The sequence below is a fragment of the Heterocephalus glaber genome, unplaced genomic scaffold (assembly GCF_053883595.1).
Source record: "Heterocephalus glaber isolate CG9 unplaced genomic scaffold, H.glaber_assembly_v1.0 deba00001523, whole genome shotgun sequence".
NCBI classification, from domain to species: domain Eukaryota; kingdom Metazoa; phylum Chordata; class Mammalia; order Rodentia; family Bathyergidae; genus Heterocephalus; species Heterocephalus glaber.
Window position 1 is genome coordinate 20709738 of NW_028258327.1, and position 23621 is coordinate 20733358.

General features: G+C 36.3%; 1 protein-coding gene across 2 annotated transcripts in view; it reads right to left on the reverse strand.

Annotated features, from left to right (window-relative positions):
* The window catches only part of Htr1e (5-hydroxytryptamine receptor 1E), a 93719-nt gene that overhangs the window by 29725 nt on the left and 40373 nt on the right, over nt 1-23621 (reverse strand). Inside the window, exons 2-3 of one of the 2 annotated variants that reach the window (XR_001184449.3) lie at nt 16059-16194; nt 14563-15229 (exon numbers count right to left, since the gene is read on the reverse strand). The exons of the other annotated variant lie outside the window; for it this stretch is intronic. The gene's annotated coding sequence lies outside the window, so the exon portion shown is untranslated. Of the gene's footprint in view, nt 1-14562; nt 15230-16058; nt 16195-23621 lie in introns of those variants that run through there. 2 annotated transcript variants of the gene reach the window in all.

Consider the following 23621-nt stretch of genomic DNA (forward strand, 5'->3'; position numbering starts at 1 on the left):
TTTTCCCTAATTGCTTGGATTTGAGCCTTTTCTTTCTGCTTTTTGATAAGCTTGGCTAAAGATTTATTGATTTTATTTATTCTCTCAAAAAAGTAACTCTTCAATTCATTGATTTTTTTTGTATCATTCTCTTAGTCTCCATTGCACTGATTCTGCTCTGATCTTTATAATTTCCTCCCTTGTACAAGCTTTGCATTTGTCTTGCTCTTCTTTTTCTAGGAGCTTAAGATTCAGCATTAGGTTGTTTATTTGAGCTCACTCTGTTTTCCTAGTGTGGGCATTCACTGATATGAATTTTCCTCATAGAACTGTTTTCATTGTGTCCCATAGATTCCTGTGTGTTGTATTGGTATTATTATTTAATTGCAAAAACTGTCTAATTTCTTCTTTAATTTCCTCTGTGACCCATTGGTCATTCAGGAGAGTGTTATTCAATTTCCATGTGTTTGTGGAGTTCTTGTGGTCTCTTATGTTATTGATCTCGAGTTTAATTGCACTATGATCTGATAATATGCAGGGTATAACTTCAATTCCTTTGCATTCAGTTAAACATGTTATATGAGCTAGTATGTGGTTTATTTTGGAGAATGACCTGTGTGCCGCTGAAAAGAATGTATAGTCTGATTTTGTGGGGAGAAACACTCAGCTCTATTCTTTTTCTATGGTATCTAAAACTCATCCTATTTGTGAGTCTTTTTGGATATTTCTTACAGCTACTTATTTAAATATTCATGACCAAATTGAAACTTAAAAAAAGCTCAGGTTTTATAAAAATATTTTCTTGTTTCCTCTATATGTAATTAATAAAATACAAAACAACTTTAAGTATAATGAAGTTCTGCAAGATTTATACTTTTATTTTGTTGACTATTTTAATACCTTTTAAGGGCATATCAAAAATCAAACTGTTTAAGAAGCATTATTTTTCTGTGTCTCATGTTGGTGCTCTTGCTCAAAATTCTAAAACTGTACTTGATCTGCTTTGGCTTAATCTAGCACTGTTCCAAGTTTATTTCCTACACTGGTTTGATCATACCATCTTTGTTTCTTTAGACCACAGTCTAGCATATGGCAGACATTTGTTCTATAAGCATTTGTTGAATGACTCAGTGAGTAAATTGTAGTTCTTTATTGTTTTTTGGCATATGCTTTCTTTGATTATTAATACAATATCCAGAACAAAATAGGTATTGGTAAATTCTTATATGATATCATTTATGAGTATAATGGTTAGTTATACATCAAAATCTATGCTTCCCTTTCCATAGTCTAGGTTTGACTATTCTATTTTAATCAATTACAGAACCTCATACTATAATTGACGTTGGAGATTTATTGGTGGGAGAATAGCACAAGAAACCAGATGCAACATGAGAGGAAAACTATTAAATTCTTAATTCTCATAGAATAATTCTTAAAAAGAATGTTAGGAATACAAGATGTTGTTCACACTAGTCATTTACACCCCTTTACACCAAATAAATTAAAAAAACCCTCTAACTGAATTAGACAGATAAGATTCTTTTAGTGGCAATATAAAGTCAAATTTATTCATACTTTGCAATTTGAGCCTGTTAATTAACAATAAGTTAAACAGACCATGAACCAGCATACATTAATTAAGTGTATGTATTTGGTGGAAAGTAAACTAATAAGGAATTTCATATTGGGTTATCTATTGAATGAAGATTAGTAAAAATACAAATAGAAGAAGAATGTAGCATTTGCTCCTGATTGCCATAGTCTCTAAAACAAAATATTAGTGCTTTTGGTACAATTGGTAACTACAAACCTATTATTCGATATAATGAGTACTTATTTTTTTCCCCCATTAACTTTATTGGTACATTTTAGGTATAAAATACAGTTACATTCATCATTGGGATCTTGTACCTTTACATGAGTATCTTGGTTCTTATTTTTTCCCCTTCCCTTCTTCTTCCTTCCCTATTTGCAAAGACCTTGTTTCCATTTTTTCCCCTTCTCATATTTTTTCCTTTCCTTTTTTTCCCTTCCCCTACCACTCCCAATTCCCCTGCTCTTTTAGACCTTTTCTTCCTGTTACACAATATCAGTTATACATTTTTAAAATTACAATATTAAGATCTAGGAGACATTACCACACATTTTACAGAATTTAAAAGGATATAGAAAGCATATTACAAAAATCTGTTTTGAAATAAATTTGACAACTTCTAAGAAGTGCCTTGGAAGACAAATTAATGAAACTAACTCTGGAGGAAATATAAAATTTGAATAGCACCTATTAAAGAAAGTACATTCCTAGCTTGAAAACCTACCTATATGACAACAGCAGGCTCATAAACATTTTAACTTATAAATTATATCAAACAATTAAAGCAGAAAAAAGAAGGAACACTTTTCCCCTCATTTTAGGAAATCAACATTGTGCTAATCCTTAAACTGGATAAAGATAATCGAAGAAAAAGTATGAACATAGATAGAAATTTGTTTAACAAAACAAACTCTTAGAAGTCAGATCTGGCGGTATGTAGAAAGTGGTTTTGTTATAAGGATGGCAGTGTTGGTTCAGCATTGGAAGATCCACCCCTAAAAGTCATCATTTTAACAGAGGAAAGGAAAAAGCCATATGATCCTGTCAGTAGTTGGAGAAAAAGTATTGGACTAAATCCCACAGCTGTTCATGGTAAAAGCTATCAGGAGACTAGAAGTAGAACAGAACCTTCTCAACAGATTAAAGACATGTACTCCATACTTCCAGCAAGAACGCCTTATATGAATGGAGAAGATACAATGCTTTCTCCTTAAGGTGGGGAACAAGGGCAGATATGCTTAGTCTTTATCTGTCCATTAAACTTTGAAACCTAGGCCCCACCAAAATAGTCTGGCAAATAAAATGACACAACTAGGATAGGATTGGCACGGCAGAAGCAAAATCTTTATATGTAGATGAAATGATCATCTACCAAGAAAATACTAAGAAATCTCTAGAAGCCCCTAGAACTTGTACTTGAATTTAGCAGGATTAGAAAACACAAGGTATATATAAAAATTCAGGTCTGTGTATACTTGCTATAAATGAAGAATTGGATATTGAAATTTAAAAGTTATGTAGGAGTACAAAGGGCCTAGAAAAGTTAAAAACAAAAACAAAAACAGTGTTGGATGACATTTAGTACCCAATTTTAAGACTTCTTCTAAAACTACAGTAATCAAGGCAGTGTTGGTGTAAAGAAAGACATATAGATCATTGGAATAAAACAGAGAGTCTAGAAATCGAATCACACATATATGGTCCACTGAGTTTTGAAAGATTATTTAACATTAGCATTTTATAGAATATAAACTCAGTTCAAGAGCCAAGGAAGAAAGAGTGTTTTCAGCAAATGGCACTAGAACACCTGGTATTTGTACATAAAAAATTAAACTCAACCCTTTTTTCCATTCATGAAAATAACTTGAAGTGATCTATGAACCTAAATAAGAAAGCCTAAAATTATGAAACTTTAAGAAGAAATTATAAGGGAAAATATTCATGAATTCAGGGTAGGCAAGCACTACCTAGGATACAAAAGACATGATGTATAAATGAAAAATATTGATAAATGAGATTCCATCAATATTTAGAACTTTTAATGACATCATTAAAATGAAAAGTAGTCCTTAAACAGACCATATTTACAATGCATATAACCTATGACCACAATATATAAAGAACTCTTACAGCTCATTCATAGACAGCCCAATTAAAAAGTAGACATAAGAAGATGATAAATAGCCAGTATAGCACAAGGAATGGTGTGCAACTCTAGAATCAGAATAATACTAATCAGTACAATAATAAGATTGAATTATACACTCATTAGGGAGAGGAAGTTCAGAGTTTTAAAAGCCTTGTCATGACTTTTTCTTTTTGTTGGATTCTCCCCCTTTGCCTTTAATTTGTCATGCCCAATGGATTCATTCTGCTGGGTTTCCTGGGGTTGTGATCCTCATTGACTTTTCCTAGGGTATTGTCTAAAATTTTTTTGGAGTGCAGGTTTGGTATTCATGAAGTTCCTGAGGTGCTCTTTATCATCAAAGTATCTTATTTCTCCATCAATTTTGAAAGATAGTTTTGCAGGGTACATCAGTCTGGGTTGGAGGCTGTTTTCCTTTAGGGCTTGAAATCCCTCACTCCAAGCTCTTCTTGCCTTGAAGGTTTGCATTGAGAAATCTGCTGTGATTCTGAAGGGCTTTCCTTTGTATGCGATTTGTTTCTTTTCTCTCACTGCTTATAGAATTTTGTTCTTCTATTGGGTGTCTGGAATCCTAACTATTATATGCCTATGTGTAGATTTTTTTTGATTAAGGCTAGCTGGAGTCCTATATGCCTCACTTATCTGTATGTCAAGTTCTTTTCCCCTCCTTGGGAAGTTTTCTGCCATCACTTCTGTGAAGCATTTTTTAAAGTCATCTGCACTCTCTCCTCTTTCTTCATTGACTCCAATCAGTCTTATGTTATTCTTCTTTGCATCGTCTAGCAGCTGCTGGATTGATTTCTCATGTTACCTTACAATTTTAAAGCAAGTTTTCTTTTCCTTCTCATTAATTGCAATCTTATCTTCTATATCTGAAATTCTATCCTCACATTGGTTCATTCTGCTGTGCAGACTTTCCATGGAGTTTTTAATCTCTTGAAAATCTGTTTGTATCTGTTTTATGGATTCCATTTGTTTCCTATGTTGGGATTCCATCATGCTCTTCAGATCATCTATTTTTTTTTAATCTGTGTCCTCTCTAGATTTATTAATCATGTCTTGCACCATGAGCACAGTCTTTTCTGTTATCTGAGTAATTATTTCTGATTTCATTTTTCCCAGATCCTCTTTTGTTGCCAGTTCAGAGAGTCCAGGTGTTTGAGTATCAGATTGTTCCATCTCGTTTCCCTTTGGGGTTGCTGTAGGTGACCTGGAACTCTGTTTTTGAGGCTTGTTTATGTGTTTTCTCATTTCCATGGGTGGGGGGATGCTTCTGAGGCCCACATGGCTCACCTTCTCTGTCCTAGGAGCTTGAGATGGTGGTGAGGGAGCTTCCCTCCGGGTTCTGGGACTGGCTCAGCTTCTCTGCCCTAGGAGCTTGGGATGGCAGTGGAGGAGATTCCTTCTGGGTGCTGGGATCAGCTCACCTTCTCTGTCCTAGGAGCCTGGGATGGCAGCAGGGGAGCTTCCTTCCAGGTGCTGGGATTCGCTCATAATGAGTACTTATTGAGCAACAGAAATATACCAAAGTTAAACTGCATCATATTTTAAATATATTTATGTAGAATGAAGCACAATCATAACTTTTAGAAAAAATATTTCTTGTTTCATCACTTAGTACAGTTCAGAAAGAAGTGGTTTGAATGTGTTTTCAGAGCATGTGACAAGAAAGTATGAGAAAAACACTACGGTTAGAGCATGAAAGCATTTCTGAAAGAGTGTTCTGTAGTTTTAATATTTAGGATGTTTGCCTTTCAGCTTCTGTTGACCTTGTCTGAGTGGAAGATTTCTAATATAGTATGGAGTGAACGTGGTGTGAACACTGCTATCACAGTGCTGGGACTCAGGCTTGTCTTTGCTACTTGCTTGTTCATTGACTCTGAGGAATATAGTAAACCTATCTGGTCCTTAGTGCCTCCAAGCTAGCTGTTGAAGATAAGGGTAAGTCTTTCTTCCCTGTGATTTACCTGTAGAGGCATGGGGACCTCTGCTTTGGTTCCTAACTGATAGCAGTAGCATTTTCAGAACAATTTTCCACCCATTGGAGAAATGTGTGAGAGATTGGTGTGATTGGGGAAGACTTGATATTCATCCTCCCCACCTTCCCATGAGCTGACCTTCCCATGATCTGGCTGGGCAATGGTGGAGTGTACAGGTTCAGCTTTACTGATAAGCAGATTATTTGACCATGCAATCCTGTCTAAGTCAGAGCTCAGTTCTCTGTGTTCCAGCTTTTTGGCATGACACTTGGAAAAACCAGGGCAGTCATCCCCTGATTATCCTCAATTTAAAAGAGACTGCCAAAAAGTGTAATTTTTGCATTAGGTGTAACTGAATTTGCCAGCCAACTTTGATAAAGCAGATGTCATGATCCCTATGTGGAAATTTGAGATTGTTGTGAAGAGAAAAATAAGTAAACAGATTTAAAACCTGTGAAGAATACTTAATATATAATTAGTGTTATTTAGGAATTACTTCAGATTTTTATGATTGTGATTTTTTGTTATTATTTTTCAATTGGTTGGATTTTAAAAGGTGTGATAAATATGGTACTTCAGATTTGAGCTTGCACCTGGTTTAACCAATGGATGCTCCTGGATGTGAGTATAAAATCTTGATGAATGAAGAATTATATAGTAAAGTTTATTATCTCATACAACAAAGAGTCTAGAAGTAGAGTCATCCTTGGTCAGATTGGTGACTCAGTGTGCAATGATATCATCAGGGACCTTAATTCTTCCCATATTTTTCTTCTCTCCTTACTTAGACAGGTTGGAATTCAGATTGGGCTTGGATTTCTATATACGCAGCTGGAGTATCTGATGCAACATATACTCTTGTTCATGTTCTAAAAGGGAACCCTTCTCCCAACTACTACTGGACCAATGTAGACCATTTGACTTTTTCTCTACTTCTAGGAGTAGCCAGAGCAATGCCATGTGGTGATTGCTTTCAGCTAAGCAGGGATAATTAGACAATGAGATCTATTTTTTTCTGTCATTTAGGATGGGGAGAGAATATCTAAACAAAATCAGGATTCTATTAAGAAGGAAGAAAGATAAATGGATATTGAGAAGGTAACTCAATATATTTAGCAGCATCTAAGAAGAAACTGTAGGAAGCATAAAGATTTATCTCAGCTAAAAAGTCTGATAATTAAATTAAACTAGAAAATAAATTTTCATTAAGTCATTCTAAGGATACTCTTTTTCTCTAAAAAGAGAAAACTTGTGCTTTAGTTCTATTGTGTTTAAACAATTACTTTTTAGAAATCTGGTGAACTTAGGCATAGTAGAGTATAACTTCATACTTTGTTACACTTCTTTCGAACTACAATTGTTCAAAGGGTAATGGCTTAATAACCTTAATACCTGTGACAAGACCTCAACACTAGGTAATACATCTTCCTGGATGATTGATAGAGGCCTGATTTGGATAATTGACATTATGAGTTACAAGATGTGTAGTTTCTTTATCAACACAAAAAATCAGATGTGATGCTAAATGTTGCATGTGCTCCATTTATACATATAATGTTAATATTTTTTCTCATTAAAGTTTTGACTAACCAAGGGTTCTTTTACCATTTTGAAGATGTTGATTTCCAAGTAGTTTTCAACAGTGACTCAAAATAGCAAGTATTTCAACAAACCAGTAAGCAAATACAGTACATAGACAAAACCCAATGTTGGCTGCACAAAGCTTCTGGATATATTTCATTCAATCATATGTTGAAAAGAAGTATATGAACCAGCAATTTCACCATTATTTGCTTAGATTTGTAAATGATTTTGGAGTAGATGATATATATATTTATATATATAACATATATTATATATAATATATATTATTATATATATATATATATTTTCATTTTGACAGTGCATTACTTTAGTGCTGATAATAGGGTTGGACTGTTTGCCATGGATTTGGTGACCAAGTGAGGCTCTCCTGATTTCCACTTCCATTTTGCACTCCTCCCATTAGGTCCCACTTCTACCTCTTCTCTCCAAGATATCCTCTCTCCATCCCTCTTCTTGCTACTTTCTTCATTCCCACTTCTTATTTTCTTTTCTCACTCCCTTTTGTCTTCCATAATATTATCCTTGCATTTCCGTTTTTAGTACCATCATCCAGTCTCATAGGAATTGTTCTAGCCACAGAATATTATAGGCAATGTTTTACACAAAATATCACAACTTGATTCTTCTTTGCCAATTATTGGCTTACAAAGGAGCAGGAATGAAGGAAAATTCATAGTAAAAGTGTGTGTGTGTGTGTGTGTGTGTGTGTGTGTGTGAGAAAGAGAGAGAGAGAGATATTTAAAAATAAAAAATGGATACAGTTTTAAATAATTGATCACTGGTCAGATGGATAAAAAACACTATATTTCAGGTATATTAATACACTTAGAATTTGGGCAAGAACTTTAAAGTATGTGAATGTCCTTAGACTAAGAATTCTACTAGTATTTCTTTTTCTTTAAATTAAAAAAATTTTCATTTGAAATTACAGTTGAGAAGATGTTCACATATGGGGAAGCCTGGTGAAGTGAGGACAATACACACACAGGATGGGTACCAGCACCAAGCAGGAAAGAAGAAGGCATCAATATGGGTGTGTGTGGCCAGGCACTGAGTTTTCAGAGAATGAACAGGTTTAGGAGGGTATGCACATCAACAAGGAGGGAAGGAAACCCTTCTCTTGGAATTTAGAGAATTTTGTCAGATTCCTTTTCTTTTTCTCTTGTATATTTATTGCTTCTGTGCTCCAGCTGCAGATTACAACAGTATCAAGACAAAGTTTATGCCCTTAAGAAACTGAAGCTTTAGGATCTATTAAAAAGTTTCTGCTGAGAATGACAGAAAATCCAATTTAAAATGACCTGAAGAAAAATAGGGAAGATATTAACTTACATAATGAAGTAGTCCAGTGATAAGATTGGTTTGATTTATGGCTTCAAGTGATTTTCTATTTCTCTATTTCTTGGTCTTCTTCATTTTGCATACATTCTGCAGCCTCCTATCATAAGGTAATTTCTCTTTTTCTTCAGTGCTGAGGTCAAATCCAGGTCTTCATGTATGGTAGGCAAATATTCTATCACTGAGCTACATCCTAAACCCTTGTGATGACTTCTGATCTGAGTTTTTGCTTGGAATACCCAGCTCGAGTTTCATGTGTCCCATTTGTTCTTCTTAGACACCTATTTCTCCTGGAACCAGTCACTGGGTCTTGGAGAATAACTTGTGCTAAGTGGCTTTGCCCTTAGTTTGGACTAGGGTCAAGTCAATGTCACCAATAAGCACCTCACCTTTAGGTAAGAAAATGGGCAGTCACTCAGAGAAAAATCTAGTTACCAGGAGAAAGATGAATGGAAGCTTGGAGTGAAAGGACAATGCTTACATCTGAGGTGAATGCCTTAAGAGACCACACTAGATGATGTAATAGTCAGAAAGCAGCAGAGACCATTAGAGGGGTGTTTGTTTGGTCTTGGCCATGTTAGGGAAGTGTAGATACCAGGGAAATTCTGCTCAAGCAAAAACCTGAAAGACAAGTAGTGGGAACTCTGCATTGGGATAGAGAGGGAGGCAGAGGCCAGATCAGAAAAATCCTGGGGTTCATGTGGTGGTGCTTGAACCCAACAATGAGGAAATTGGACTAGATAACCCTTCCATCACCTTCAATATCACTAATGATTGGTATTGAAGTCTTTCTACTTTTTCTCTAATATTTTCATCTTCACTTTTATCTGTTCCTATTCTTTCAATTCCATCAAGGCACTCAGCTTATTTCCTGAATGCTCCTTTTGTTCTGTATTTCTTGCTACACACATCTGCTTGGATTCAGTAGGTTATATCAAGAATTAACTGTGGGGATATGACCCACGGGATTTCTGTAAACCAAATAATGATGGCCTCAACAAAGCACTACCTGAAATTTATTAAATTTGGCCTTCTATATCTTTGAGTTCTGCATTTGTGGATTCAATTTAAAGCAGATTGAAAATATTTGGAAAAGAGCACTCTCTTTGGAAAAGTGGGATCTCTTCTTATTAAAAGGCTTCTGCACAGCAAGAGAAACCACCAGCAGTGTGAAGAGACAACCCACAATGTGGGAAAAAATCTTCACCTGCTCTTCCTCAGACAAAGGTCTACTATCTCAAATCTATAAAGAACTTAAAAAGATCAGACCTCCCAAATTTAAAGACCCAATCAAAAAATGGGCAGCTGAAATGAACAGACATTTCTCAGACAAAGAAGTAGAAATAGCAAATGAACATATGAAAAAATGTTCAACATTACTGGTCATTTGAGAGATGCAAAGGAAAACAACACTGAGATTCCAGCTGCCATCATGAAATAAACCAATAACAAATGTTCATGGAGCTGTGGGGAAAGAGAAACACTGCTCCACTGCTGGTGGGAGTGTCAACCACTGGTGCAACCACTGTGGAAATCAGTATGGAGATACCTCAAAGAACTAAGACTGGAAGTCCCATTTGACCCTGCTATTCCACTGCTGGGGATCTTCCCCAAAGAATTAAAAGAATCATACCACAGTGATATATGTGCAGCCATGTTCATAGCAGCACAATTTGCAATAGATAAAACTTGGAAACAGCCCAAATACCCATCAGCTGGAGACTGGATAAAGAAAATGTGGTTTTTAAAAAATAAAATGAAGCACTACTCAGCCATAAAAAATGAGAAAGTAGAGACATTTATAGATAAATGGATGCACATTGAGGCAATACTAAAGTAAAATAAATAGGACACATATGTGTACATACTGAATAGTTTCTCTAGTGTGAGAAACTGAACATGTAAATAAGGACTAAAAGGTATAATAGATAATGTGAAATAGGAAGAAAAGTGGCAAAGGGGAAGGGGAAGTGGGGGGTAGGGGAAAGGAAAGAAGGGAATTGAAAATGAGGAAAAGGAAAAATGGAAACAAAGTCTTTGTAAATAGGGAGGGATGGAGGGGTTGAAGGGAAGGCAGAGCAAAGGAAAAATAAGAACTAAGAGAGATTATGTAAAGGTGCAAATTTCCAATGGTGAATGTCATTGTATTGTGTACCTAAAATGTACTGATAAAATTAATTAAAAAATACTGGAAAAAAACTGCATCTGTACTGAAAATATGTAGACTTTTTTCTTGTCATTGGTCCCTAAATAATACAGTATAACAACTACTGACATAGTATTTACATTGTATTAGGTACTGTAAGTAATCTAGAGATAATTTAAAGTATATGACAGGATGTGCATAGATAATATGCAAATATTATGTCATTTTATAAAAGGAACCTGAGCATGTGCAGATTTTAGTATGGGGAAGGCATCTAGACCCAATCTTTCTTGGATGCTGAGGGACAACAACAGTCAATGCTGACCATCAACTTGACTGGATTGAGAGGCTCCTGGAGATGTGATTGGATTGTGAGCATTAACCTCATCAATAGGTGAGCCCATGAATAAGTTCATAGTGCAATGGGCTATTAGGAAGTGGGGCCTAGCTAGAGTAAGTGGGTTATGGGGGACTGACCTTGGGGACTATAAATGGGCCCTTCATCTTGGGCTTTTTCCCTGGTCTTTGCTTCTCAGGTACCATGATTTGAGCAGCTTTCCTCCACCAGGCCTTCTGTCAGGCCATGATGTTTCTGCCTTGGAACCAGAGCCATGAACTGAAACCTTTGAAATTGTGAGCCAAAATTAATCTATTATCCTTTAAATTGTGGATATTAGTCATTGTCCCAGCAACAGGAAAGCTGACCAATACAGGTGGCATTTCAAACTTGCAGAGAAATGGTGAATTACTCAGGAGTAGATTTGGACAACTTAGAAGTCATCAATAAAAAAAATATAGTTAGGTCTCTACTTGAAAACTAGAATAAATACCAAAGTGATTAATAATTTATATACACATCATGGTATTGGATGAAAACTTGGGAGATTCATTTTTAAAATAACTTGTTATTTAAATAAAATAAAGGCTATAAAGAAAATATTTATACACTAATTAAAACTAGACAATTATGCAAAGTAAAAATGCTACTAGCAAAGTCAAAAGACAAATGCTATGTTAGTAAAAAATACTGCAGTTCAGATCATTGACTGAGGACTAGTTTCATGAATAATGTAAGAGTTCCCCAAAACCAATCAGAAAAAGAACACTACCTCATAAGAAAAAAATAAGAAGATGTAAGAAATGTTCATAGAAAAGGAAATAATAATGTTTTAAAACTATGAGTAAATGTTCAAGCAATTTTAGAATTAGGAGTACAAACAACACTTCCATTAAATTCTATTTTTTTTTTACTTATCAGATTACTAAAGATCAGGAATCTGGATAACACAGTAGATTGGTGACAGTGTGAGGAAGGAAGTGCTTGTATATTGCTGCTGGGAATTTCAATCAATATATAGTTTCTGGAAGGAATTTGGCAACAGGTGTCAAAATTCATATGTTGATTTATTGTTTTAATAGTAGAAGTTTTCAGAAGCAAGCAAAAAACACAAAAATCTTCTAAAATGTCTTAATAGCAGACTAGTTAAATTATGGCACATTTTTATATGGAATATAATGTAATCATTAAAAATAATAATACAAGGGCCGGGGATTTAGCTTAGTGGTTCTGCCGCCTGCCCCACAGGCACAAGGACCCGAGTTCAATCCCTGGTACCAAAAAAAAAAAATGCAGTGTGAAATAATCTCCACAATGTATGAGAAAGAAGTGGGGTGCAGAACAGTACATATAATATACCACATGTATAAACTGGGTGCCAGTATTCTCATTTAATATCTTTGAAGAAACATAAGAAAAATTGGTTAGTGACTGCCTGTAGGGATGGAAACTGATGACTGCAAGGTAGAGGTGGGAGGGACAATGTTTTGTTTGTATGTTACTTATCCAAAAGCATCTTCATCATTCCCAAGGTATGACAGGCCAACCGACTCTTTTCTTGAAATAAAACTAACTCTTTTTTATGCTCTCATCTTTCAGAGTCTATATGCCAAGTTATCTAATGAGATGGGTACATGAAACCCTTTGTAAAGTATGAAACACTGAACACAAGTAAGGAATAACTATTATTAGTAGTAGTCTAATATCTTGAATTATGTTAATTTGACAAGTAAAACAAGGAAAGGTTAGAGTAGAAAAATAAGTTTCCTTGATCCTAAGCAGACTAAGCTTTCCTGTCTTCTGAGTATTTAATCTTTCCTGTCAGGGTAAGAACCACATCTTTCCAAAGTTTAGTACAGTGCTTAGCTTGCTGTGGGTGTTTAGTGAATGTTAAATAATAATAATAGCTATTTATGGATCATTGCACTGCTTGATAATACTTTTTTTCCATTGAATCATACCTTTTAGCAAGCCATTTTTAAAATGTATTTCTAACTAAATTAAGGTGTGAGAACTCACACTGAGAATTGATATTTGTATAAAAAGGAGAACTGGCACAAAACCAATGACTTAAACTGCAACTTTCCAATTCCCTCTTGGTGGCATTAATAATGGTGCCCTTTTGAAATGTCTTTTCTTCTCTCAAATACCATATTATAATTGTGATGGGCTAGCTAAGAAGGTATAGTCTTCCCATTTGCTGTTTTTTTCTTCCTCTTGCTTTTATATTTTGTTACATGCCATGGGGGAAGGGCATCAAAGAGAATAATATCCTAATTTTAAGCTTTAATTTCTCTTCCTCTTTAGCGATGTCTCTGGCTTCACAGTCTTACTGCTCATTATACTATCTCCTCCTCAACTATGGTACATGGGTACATGGAGGTTGTGCTAAATGATCTCTGAGCTCTCCTCCAACTCAGGAGCTCTATATTTTCTAGAAGAGATGTACATTTTATGTGCCTTTCACTGTCTTTGGTTATGAAGAATTATGTCTGCTCAATAAATTTTAATAAAGCATTAAGTATTTAAAAGAATGAAACGCTCTACTTCTTTTAAGAATATGTCCATGGAGCTGAGTTTCAGAAATTGTGGTGTAATGAAAATGCATGCTTGTATCTCTGATCCTCACATATGTTGGTTATCCTTACTTGGAATGCACTCGCTCTCTCCTCCCTCTCTCTCTCTCTCTCTGCCTGGAAAACTCTGTCTCAGCATTGCAAACTCAACTCCTATCTGAATCCTTTCCCAACGAGGCAGAATGGGCTTCTCTTCCCTGCTGCCACCCATCTCAGTGCTGCAGAGCTTCTCTAGGGCTCTGTCACCTCTACATCTGTGACTCTCTCCCATCAGACTGTGAGCTCCTTTGCAGAAAGTGTGTTTCCTGAGTGGCTGGAATACAGCAGGTGCTCAATAAATATTTTCTGAGGGAAAGTAAAGAGCCACAAATTTTGGTTATTATTAACTCTGCTGCAAAGAATATGTAATACTGAGAAATTGGACTAATTTTCCAGATTTCAGCTTTCTCAAGTTTAAAATGAAAAGATATGTTAGAGGCCTGTTTAGGTCTATTTGATAATTTTGATTTCTTAACTTGATTATTAACTCCTTTCAGCAACAATTCTATCTTCTGCATCACTGTGTATACCACATTGTTTCATAAATGCTTATTAAATTGCTTAGAAGAACATGACATAAATGTTTTATGAAAAGTAACCTTCTCAGTAACTGAATTGTTGAGCAAATAATTGGTACCACTTCAAACCAAAGACCTTGTCCTGTCCTTATGTCTGGTAAGTTGTGAAAGAGCATCCATCATACGGACTTTTTTGTTCATATTCTTAAGCATCTTCAAGCATGAAGGACAAATAAAGACATGTGGCAGAGATCAATTCTCAAAGAGACAATAGTTAATGGAAATGTATGATAATCACCAGCACAAATCAGTATCATTTATTGAACACTTATTTTATGTCAAGCAAATTACACACATTATTTCTAATTCTTTACATGACTTCACAAGGAACATGATAGAACTAATGTTTGAAAAGTAATATAGGTTGCTGTTCCCATCATCTATTGCTGTAACAAAAGACTTTAAATACATGATATATAATAACAACCACTTTCTCCCTCAATTCTTGTGGGTCAGGAATTGAGAACCAGTACAACAGCAAGCTCCATGATATCTAGGTTCTCAACTGGAATAACCTGAAGGCTGAGAATGTCTGATAGCTGGGGGCTGGAATAATTTAAAGTCTTTCTTGGGAGGTGAACAATTATAGTCAGTTCATTTCTGCTGAAGTGGGCAGCCAGAATGCCTACAGGTAGCCTCTCTGTGTTCTCTCATCATGGTGACTGGCACCCAAAAGGGGGCATCCCAAGAGGACCAAGAAAAGCTGCATTGCTTCTTATGAACTAGTTGGCATGATCAATGTTGTGCCAGATCCCCTGAAGTCACAGGCCCTCCCAGACTTAAAGGATGAGGAAAGTAGATTGTACTTCACAATGGGAGGAGATTTAACTTCATATCGTAAGAAAAACATATATAGTAAGAGACCTTTGTAGGAATCTTGGAAAATCTTCAATTGTTCGGATTCCAGACCTGGAAAGAAGTAGAGGTGAGATTCAAACTGTCCATTTTAGTTCAGTCCCTGTACACTCTTTCTTACACCACAAGGCCTCAGTTGTTTGATGATGCCAATAATTTGGTGGTGAGTTTATTATAAGGCTGTTAATTCAAGGAAAATTAACCTTCTTCAAAATCTAAGTTATTTCTTTTCTCTCACCTTGTTATGTAATTTTCCCCCCAATCTCTTTGGACTCAGTTATTTCACTCAACTTGTCTTCAGCTGTTTTCCTTCTCTGTTTTTGATAATATCATTGTGCTCCTAAATTCCATATGGCCAAGGCATTTTTTTATTCACTTTTTTTTCAGCGTCTGAGAATTTGTAAGACTGCCCCATATTTCATTCTTTGCCACCCTCTGAGAAATAATTTATCAGTTAGAAGTAATTATAGGGGAAGACCACTTATTTGGGGTATGTGTGAGTTGGGAACTCCTGAATGAATTGCCCCAGTTCAGAGAAGGAGAATGAGCTTATCTGTGAGGCAAAGTAGTGGTCCTGGATATTGACTACACCTTAGAACTACCTGGGAAAATTTTACAAGACTGTGATGACTTTACTCATTCCAAAGCTTAAATCAGAATCTATTCTTCCAAATGAATAAAATGTGCAATTAAGGTTGAGAATTACTGCAGCTAAAAATTGAGGCCCCTGAACTGGTACTCTTAAAAGACAGGGGAATGAGATTGATTTCATGCCTGGAAAGAGAGGTCATTGTCAGACAGAAAGCTCTACTGAAGAACATGGCTTCTCTCAGAACTGTCTAGAAGCAATGGTTAGGTTCAGTCAGAGGAGCAGTGAGATTACCATAGGATCGATGGAGGAGCCCCCAGGCAGCTCTGTCAAAAGAGGTGGAAATCTCCAGACACTGATTCCCCCAAGTCAGGAGTCAGGACTGGTCTTATGGCCTGCATGAGAGGCATGGCGTGATGGGGAAGTTGGCCTGTAGAGGCAAGAGAAATGAGGAAGAAGGTGACATTAGTTAAGCAGATTCAATTCCCCGAACACCACAATCTGGGAGTAGATGAAGAACATTAAATTTGGAGTATATCTCTCTGATGTTATTCCTTTATTTTCTCATAATGCTACTCTATTGGTCTCATTAAATTATCAACTGTAATTTTATGTGAAAGTTATTCCTGTAAATGACATAGTTCATTATTACAAAGCACTAAGAAATATAAGGATCCTAAAAAAAAGAAATATAAGGATCCTAAAATAAACATTAGTTATTTGTAAAGGTTTATTTTACTTTTTTTTTCAATTAGCTTTTCATGATTGTGAATCACTAATTTAAGAGAATTTGATAAGAAATTTCAAAGGTCTTTCTTTATATTATAATTTATTACACTTGTAAAGAGAAGCTTACAACTTAAAGCTTACTACTTTTCTATTGTGAAGTGAGTTTAACATAAAAAAATCCAACCACCTATGCATGAAAAAATACCAAGGTTGAGGAAAGAAGAAAGAATTTACTGAAAACATTCTGCTCTCTCACTAAATGGTTTAGAACCTGTGACTGATCTCATTTTCCTTGTGTCTCTCAGAATGATAACATTTTGCCACATTGATTGTGATTTGTGGGGAGCGGTGGCAGCCAAAAAAGCTCCATTTTAAGTTTACCCTCCATTGTAAATAGTTAGGAGATTATGTTATGGGGAACCGTGTCTTTGCCAACTCCGATGCTTACCTTCAGAGGTTGCCTTAGAAACAAGATAAATGTTCTGTAACCTCAAAAAACAAAGTAGCCCTTGAGGGCGGGGAATGTTCAAAAAACTAGTAAACAAGGAAACAGGTGTTTTTTGTATAAAGGTCATGATTAATGACCTAACCCACTGAGGGTATAAAAGAGAGGTGTAAATAAACTTGCTTGCTCGGTCTTGGGAGCCCTCCTGACTCTGTCTCTTTGTCTTATTTTCTCAGTCCTCCTTTCCCCCATTCAGGAACCTTTTGACTGGTGACGGCTGGTCCATCACAGTGATTCTTGTGTTTATTGCTTGGACCATATATTTCAGCATGTTTATTACTAAATATATTTATAACATAAAACTTGCACATATTCTTGTATGTATTTCTTTATGGTCAACATGAAGAATTTTAAGGGATAATTATAGATACTTGATTTGTTTGATAATAGTGCCAACTGCCCCACACTCCAAGGTATGAGTCCAAAGTGCATGATCTTATTCCTATAGATGGTATCTGAGCTTTCTTCATAATTGCATGATGATGTAGATTTTTGGAGCTGGAGAGTTGGATACTGTAAGGAAGGCATCCCTATACTCAATTGCCCCAAGGAAGGTACCTCTCCCCGACTCTATACCACCCAGGGCAAACTTGTAGGGCTTTCTACAATTATGTCTTGAATTATACAGCAATTTTTAGTTAGTCCTCCTGAAACTGCAAGGGCCTTGAAAAGGGCCTTCCATTGTGTCTCCAGTGTACCTTTGGCATGTAACAGGTGTTTGGTAAGTATTACGGACGACTTGACTATATTAATGTCTTTATGTCTATGTGTGATCAGTTTTATATAGCTGGTTAAACTGCTTTTCACTCAATCTCTGCCATTTCTGACAACAACTTCAGGAAAACGGCTTTTGATTTTCTTCCTTATGTGCTCCAGGGTTGGGGGATCACATTATTATATTTTATAAACTGTTCTATTGTTACTAAACAAGAAATTTTCTTTACTGTGCAAAGAAAAATCCCACCTCCTTTATTTCCCCTGCTTTTTTGACCATACTCTATGGACTAGTAAAAATTACATGGAAAAATGCTCTCAGTAAGGCAGTTCTTGCTTAGAAACGTAGCCCTGGGAATAAGCAGCTAAACAGGAGATGGGTTGTCAATTTATTTTTTCTGCATGATTGACTTCAGCTCAGTTTTTGGTGGTGATAATGCCCTTCCCCATGGATATATTCATGTTCATGGATCTGTTCTCCCACACATTTCTCAATATTAGTAGAGACTTAAGTGCATGTGTATAAGCCAGGTATACAGAATGTATCTTAGGGGCAGAATAAGTAAATCTACTGAGGGGCTGTAATGTAGCAGGGACATTTTCCACATCTTCATCACAGTTGCCATACACCATTTCAGATTTAATTTGTCTCCACTCTTAATTCCAGGAACTTCCAACATCATACACTTAATAATTTTTATCAGATCTAACATTTTCCTCAATGCCAGTCAAGAACATGCACCATGACTATATGCTAGAAATTCATGCGTTTATTACTTATCTCTCCTGCTGTGGATGTCAGGCTGTGACACTGCTCTGACAGCTGAAGCATGTGAGTAACCAAGTCTTAAAAGAATCTGGAGTAATTGGAAGGCATGGAATTAGAAGCAGCTACACAAATTCTGCAAGGAGTTGCATTTAGGTCAGGTTAAAATGTGGAATCTGTTCTCATCTTCACCTGCCACTCATTTCCAACATTAAGATGCATTCAACTATTTGTATATCTGTGGATATGTGTGCACTGCAAAGCCCAAGAGGAAAATAAAGGTTCTACTCATGCTCAGAGGTGTGACCTCATCCCTCTTCTGCTCAGCATGCTGCTGCTGTTTCTTCATCCAGAGTCAGAGCTTTTTAATAGCCATGCAGACACCTCTGGCTAACAATACCTTCCTGATGCACTTGGCAAAAGAAGGAGATGGAAGTGAATCATTAAATCTAGCGATAAGGAGAAAATTAATTAGAATAATCAGATGCTTAAGAAAGGAGTAATAAAATTTTATTTCAAGCTTGGACAAATTAAACTCATACAATTGACTTTAGTCACATTCTAGTCTTTTTCAAATGGGATATGAGAGAATAGTAAAGGGTTAAAATCTGGTCAAATAATAAATTTAGAAAAAATATTCTGTTTAATACATGATCTTCTATTCAGTAGGTTAGCATTACAATTAGGGATGACTTTTAATTGTAAAGGCACGAACATACGATTCTAAAGCAGATGAAAGGAATCCATTCGACTTCCATAGCAACAAGCGATTTTCTGAGTTAGCCGAACAGCAAGAATATTAAAAAAGAAAACCTGACTCCCAAAATACTGGAAGCTGATTTAAAGACAAAAGTATTAAAGAATATAAAGAAAGAATCTGGAAACAGGACCAGATTCTTGATAGTTCCTGGTTTCATTTTTATAAGCGGCACAATATTATTCTCTATTATAATTAGGTAAACATACAGTGTATGTGGAAAGCAATTAAAAATCTCTTCTTACTCATCACTGTGGGAAAAATAAATGCTTTTTAATATGAGTTTTACATTTCTTTAGTGATATAAAATGAACAATAGTAGTAGTGGATATTTGAAAGAGCAAAGGACACTAACACATATTAGGCATTAGGAGAAAGCTACAAGTCCTTTATTGCCAGTGAGTGCCTAAGATTAGAAAGCCTGTGATATTATAGGGCAGGGGTAGAATCAGAGAGGGAATTGAGACTTGCAGTTAACTCATTCTAAATCACCAAGAGGCATATTAAAATCTGCTAGAATTCAGGTTCCCTCACACCTAGCCTGTCCATTCTTCATTAACACTCATTTTCCTAGAGTCGTTGCTCCTGGTCTTTTCCCTTTCCCCTCACCTGCACCTCAATACAATTTAAACACTTGTGATAACAAAACATCTGCTTGAGTTGAGTCCCAAAGAGAACCTAAATAGTGAAGTTAATCAGCTGGAATAATGTGAAAACAAAATACAAGCTTTTCAAACTTATTTGCTCCAGTCGCTTGAATGTGTTCAATGTATGTGTTAGATTTATCATCTGTAAGACAACAGTGTTGATGGGTGGAGCCTTTTGGGAAGTGATCACAGGGCTGACCCAGCCCTCATCAATGAGTTAATGCCTCTTTAAAGAGAACATGTGAGAGTGAGTTTGCTCTCTTCTGTTCTTCTCCCCTGTGAGGATGTGGAGAGCCCTTAGTAGTCACCAGATGCTGGCACCTTGACCTTGGACTTTCCAGATTCCAGAACTGTGAGAAATAAATTTTGTTTTTTAAATCCCTCAATCCGTGGTATTCTGTTACAGCAGCACAAAATGGACCAAAACAAAAACTGATACCAGAGAAGTGGGGTGTTGCTATAACATACACCTAAAGATGAGGAAGAGTTTTGGAACTGAGTAATAGGTAGGGCTTGAAGAAGTTTGAAGTGAATGCTAGGAAAAGCTTGAATTGTCATGAATGGAACATTAAGGGTGGTTCTGGTGATGGCCAGAGAAGAAGAGGAGAACTGTAGGGAAAGGCTTATCTTGCTTAAAAATTACTTTTGGGAAGTAGAGAAGAAAGTGATAGAGATAGAAAGAAAGAGAAGAAAGTGATAAAGTCTCAGATGGAAATGAGGAAATGGAAACAAGTCTTGTACTCTGAGTAACCAATTTCAAGATTATGATGCACTGTGTATTAACTAGTTATTTTGTTATAAAATTTTGTTTTATTTTTTCATAAAATTAAAAGATAATCAAAGAGAAATGTACACACACACACACTTGTGTGTGTGTGTGCAAAAGATATTAGAAGGTAGAGGAAGGGCCATCCTTGTTACAAAGTGGCAAAGAACTTGGCTGAATTGTGTCCATGCCCTAGGACTTTGTAAAAAGGAGAATTTAAGAGTGATAAACTATGAAGCTGGGCATGGAGGTGCATGCTTGTAATCCCAGCACCCTGGGAGACTGAGGTAGGATGATCACAAGTTTGAGCCCAGTCTTGGCAACTTAGTCAATGAAAGCTTGTCTCAAAACTAAAAAAAAAATCATAAAAATATAAACAAGGTCTGGGGACATAGATCAGTGAGAAGGTTCTGGGTTTTCCTGGGAAGGAAAGAAAAAGAATGACAAACTAGGATATGTGGCAGAAAAATTTCTAAGTGGCAAAGCATTTTAGGGTGCTGTGTAGCCTCTCTCAATTGCCTATTTTAAAATGTGAGAAGAGAGAAGTGATTTAAAGATGGAATGTATAATCAGAAGGGAAGCAGAACTTTAAGATTTGGAAAATTTTCATCATGGCTCTGCCAGGAATTAAAAAAAAATCATGCTTAGGAGAGAAAGCACTAAACCTTGACAGGATTAGAATGAGTAGGAGGAAGCCAGGTCATACTCATCAAGACAATGGGAGAATAACCCCAAAGGCATTTCAGACATCTTCCAGGCTGTCCCTGACCCCACTGCAGGCTCAGAGAGACAGGTCCCTGAGGACTCCTGGTTTAAAGAGTGGGGCTCGGGGCACCTTGGAACCTTGGATCTGGGGTCCCTGGCTGCCTCGGGTCTCTGCTTCTCAAATTCCATGCAGTGTTCTTAGGCCACCCTAGCAGTAGCTCAAGAGAGACCAGGAGCTACTTGAGCCATTCTCTAGAAGGTGAAGTTATATGCTTTGGTGGTGCTCATGTGGTACCAGCTCTGTAGGCAAAGGTGCAAGAGCTACCAACACATGACTCCATCTACCTAGACTTCAAAGGATGTCTCAGAGAGTCTAAGGCCCAGGCAGAGAACTGCCACAGGGGTGGAGCCTCAGCAGAGAGCTCTTACTAGACCAATGCTTAGTATAGCTATGGGGGCAGAATCACCACTGGAGAACACAGAATTGTATAGGTCAGCAGGGGGCAGCCCAGCTTGAGAAAGCTGCACAATTTTGATGAAAGAGTGTTGAATTATAGGTTGTGCTCAGCAAAGCCACGAGGGGCCTAACAACAATGCCAATAAGGCCCCAATAGAGCTCTGAAGACAGGATTGCCTGAGCAGGGAGTCAAAGAAGAATATTCTTTTTTAAAAATTAGTACATGTTTGCAGTACATGTTTACATTCCTTGTGTGCAGTTGGTACAAGTACATTAACACATCTTAGTTTCTTTCTTCACCTCCTTTCCTTCCCTTCCTACATCTTCCCTCCATCTGCTGATCCCCTTCCCACATGAGAAAGATCTATCTCCCTGCTTCTTATTATCTATCTTTTTTGCTCTTTATTTATAATTTGGATTTCTCATATAAGAGAAACCATGTGCTATTTAAGCTTCTGTGCCTGATTTATTTCACTTAAAATTATGGTCTCAAGTGAATCCATTTACCTACAAATGACTCAAGTTTATCTCTCTTATGGCAGAGTTGTACTCCATTGTATGAAAATACCACATTTTCTTTTTTTCCCACTAATTAATTTTATTGGTACATTTAAGGTATACAATACAGTTACATTCATCATTGGGAATTTGTACCTTTACATAATCTCTCTTGGTTCTCCTTTTTCCCCATTCCCCTGCCCTCCCTCCACCACTCCCCATTTACAAAGATTTTGTTTCCATTTTTTCCTTTTCTCATATTTATTCCTTTCCCTTCTTTCCTTTCCCCTACTCCTCCCACTTCCCCTTCCCCTTTGGACCTTTTCTTCCTATTTCACATTATCTATTATACATTTTGACCCTTACCCCAGAAAGAATAGCTGCTATCAAGAACTCAACAAATAATAAAATCCTGGTGGGGCTGCAGGGAAAAAGGAACCCTTCTCCACATTTTCTTTATTCAGTCATCTATGGATGAACATATAGGCTAGGCTGCTTCCAAGATTTGGCTCTTATAAATTGTGCAGTTATAAACATAGGTATGTATCACTTAAATATGATGACTTTAACTCTTGGGAAAATACCTAGAAGTGGAAAACTGTCTCAAATGGAATTGCTAGTTTTAGTTTTTTGAGGACTCTTCATACTGGTTTTCGTAGTGGTTGTACTAGTTTACATTCCCACCAGCAATGTAGAAGGGTTCCTTTTTTCTCACAGCCTCACCAGCATTTGTTATTATTTGATTTCTTGATGATGGCCATTCTTTCTAAGGTAATATGGGATCTCAGTGTTTTTTAATTTGCATTTCTCTAATGGCCACAATGTTGAGAAGTTCATATATTTATTGACTCTGCACTTCTTCTGAGACATATCTATTCATTTCAGTATCCCATTTTTGATTGGGTCTTTTATTTTTTGGGGCCTAATATTTCTGAGTTCTGGATATATTCCAATATTAGTTCTCTGAAGACTAGCTGGTAAATTTTTTCTCCATTTTGTAGGTTTTCTTCTCACTCAGTTGTTTCTTTTGCTGTGCAGAAGCTTTTAAATTTGGCATGATCCTGTTTGTTTATTCCTAGTACTATTTCCTATGCAACTGGGGCTTTGTTCAGAAAGTCCTTGCCTATGTCCATGTCTTCAAAAATTTTACCTATTTTGTTCTTCAACAGATTATTTCTATTTTGATATTTAGATTTTTAATCTATTTTTATTTTGTTTTAGAACACGGTGAGAATTATGGGTCTAGGTTCAATCTTCTGCATGTGGATAGTCAGTTTTCCCAGTAGTGTTTATTAAAGAGGCTATCTTTCCTC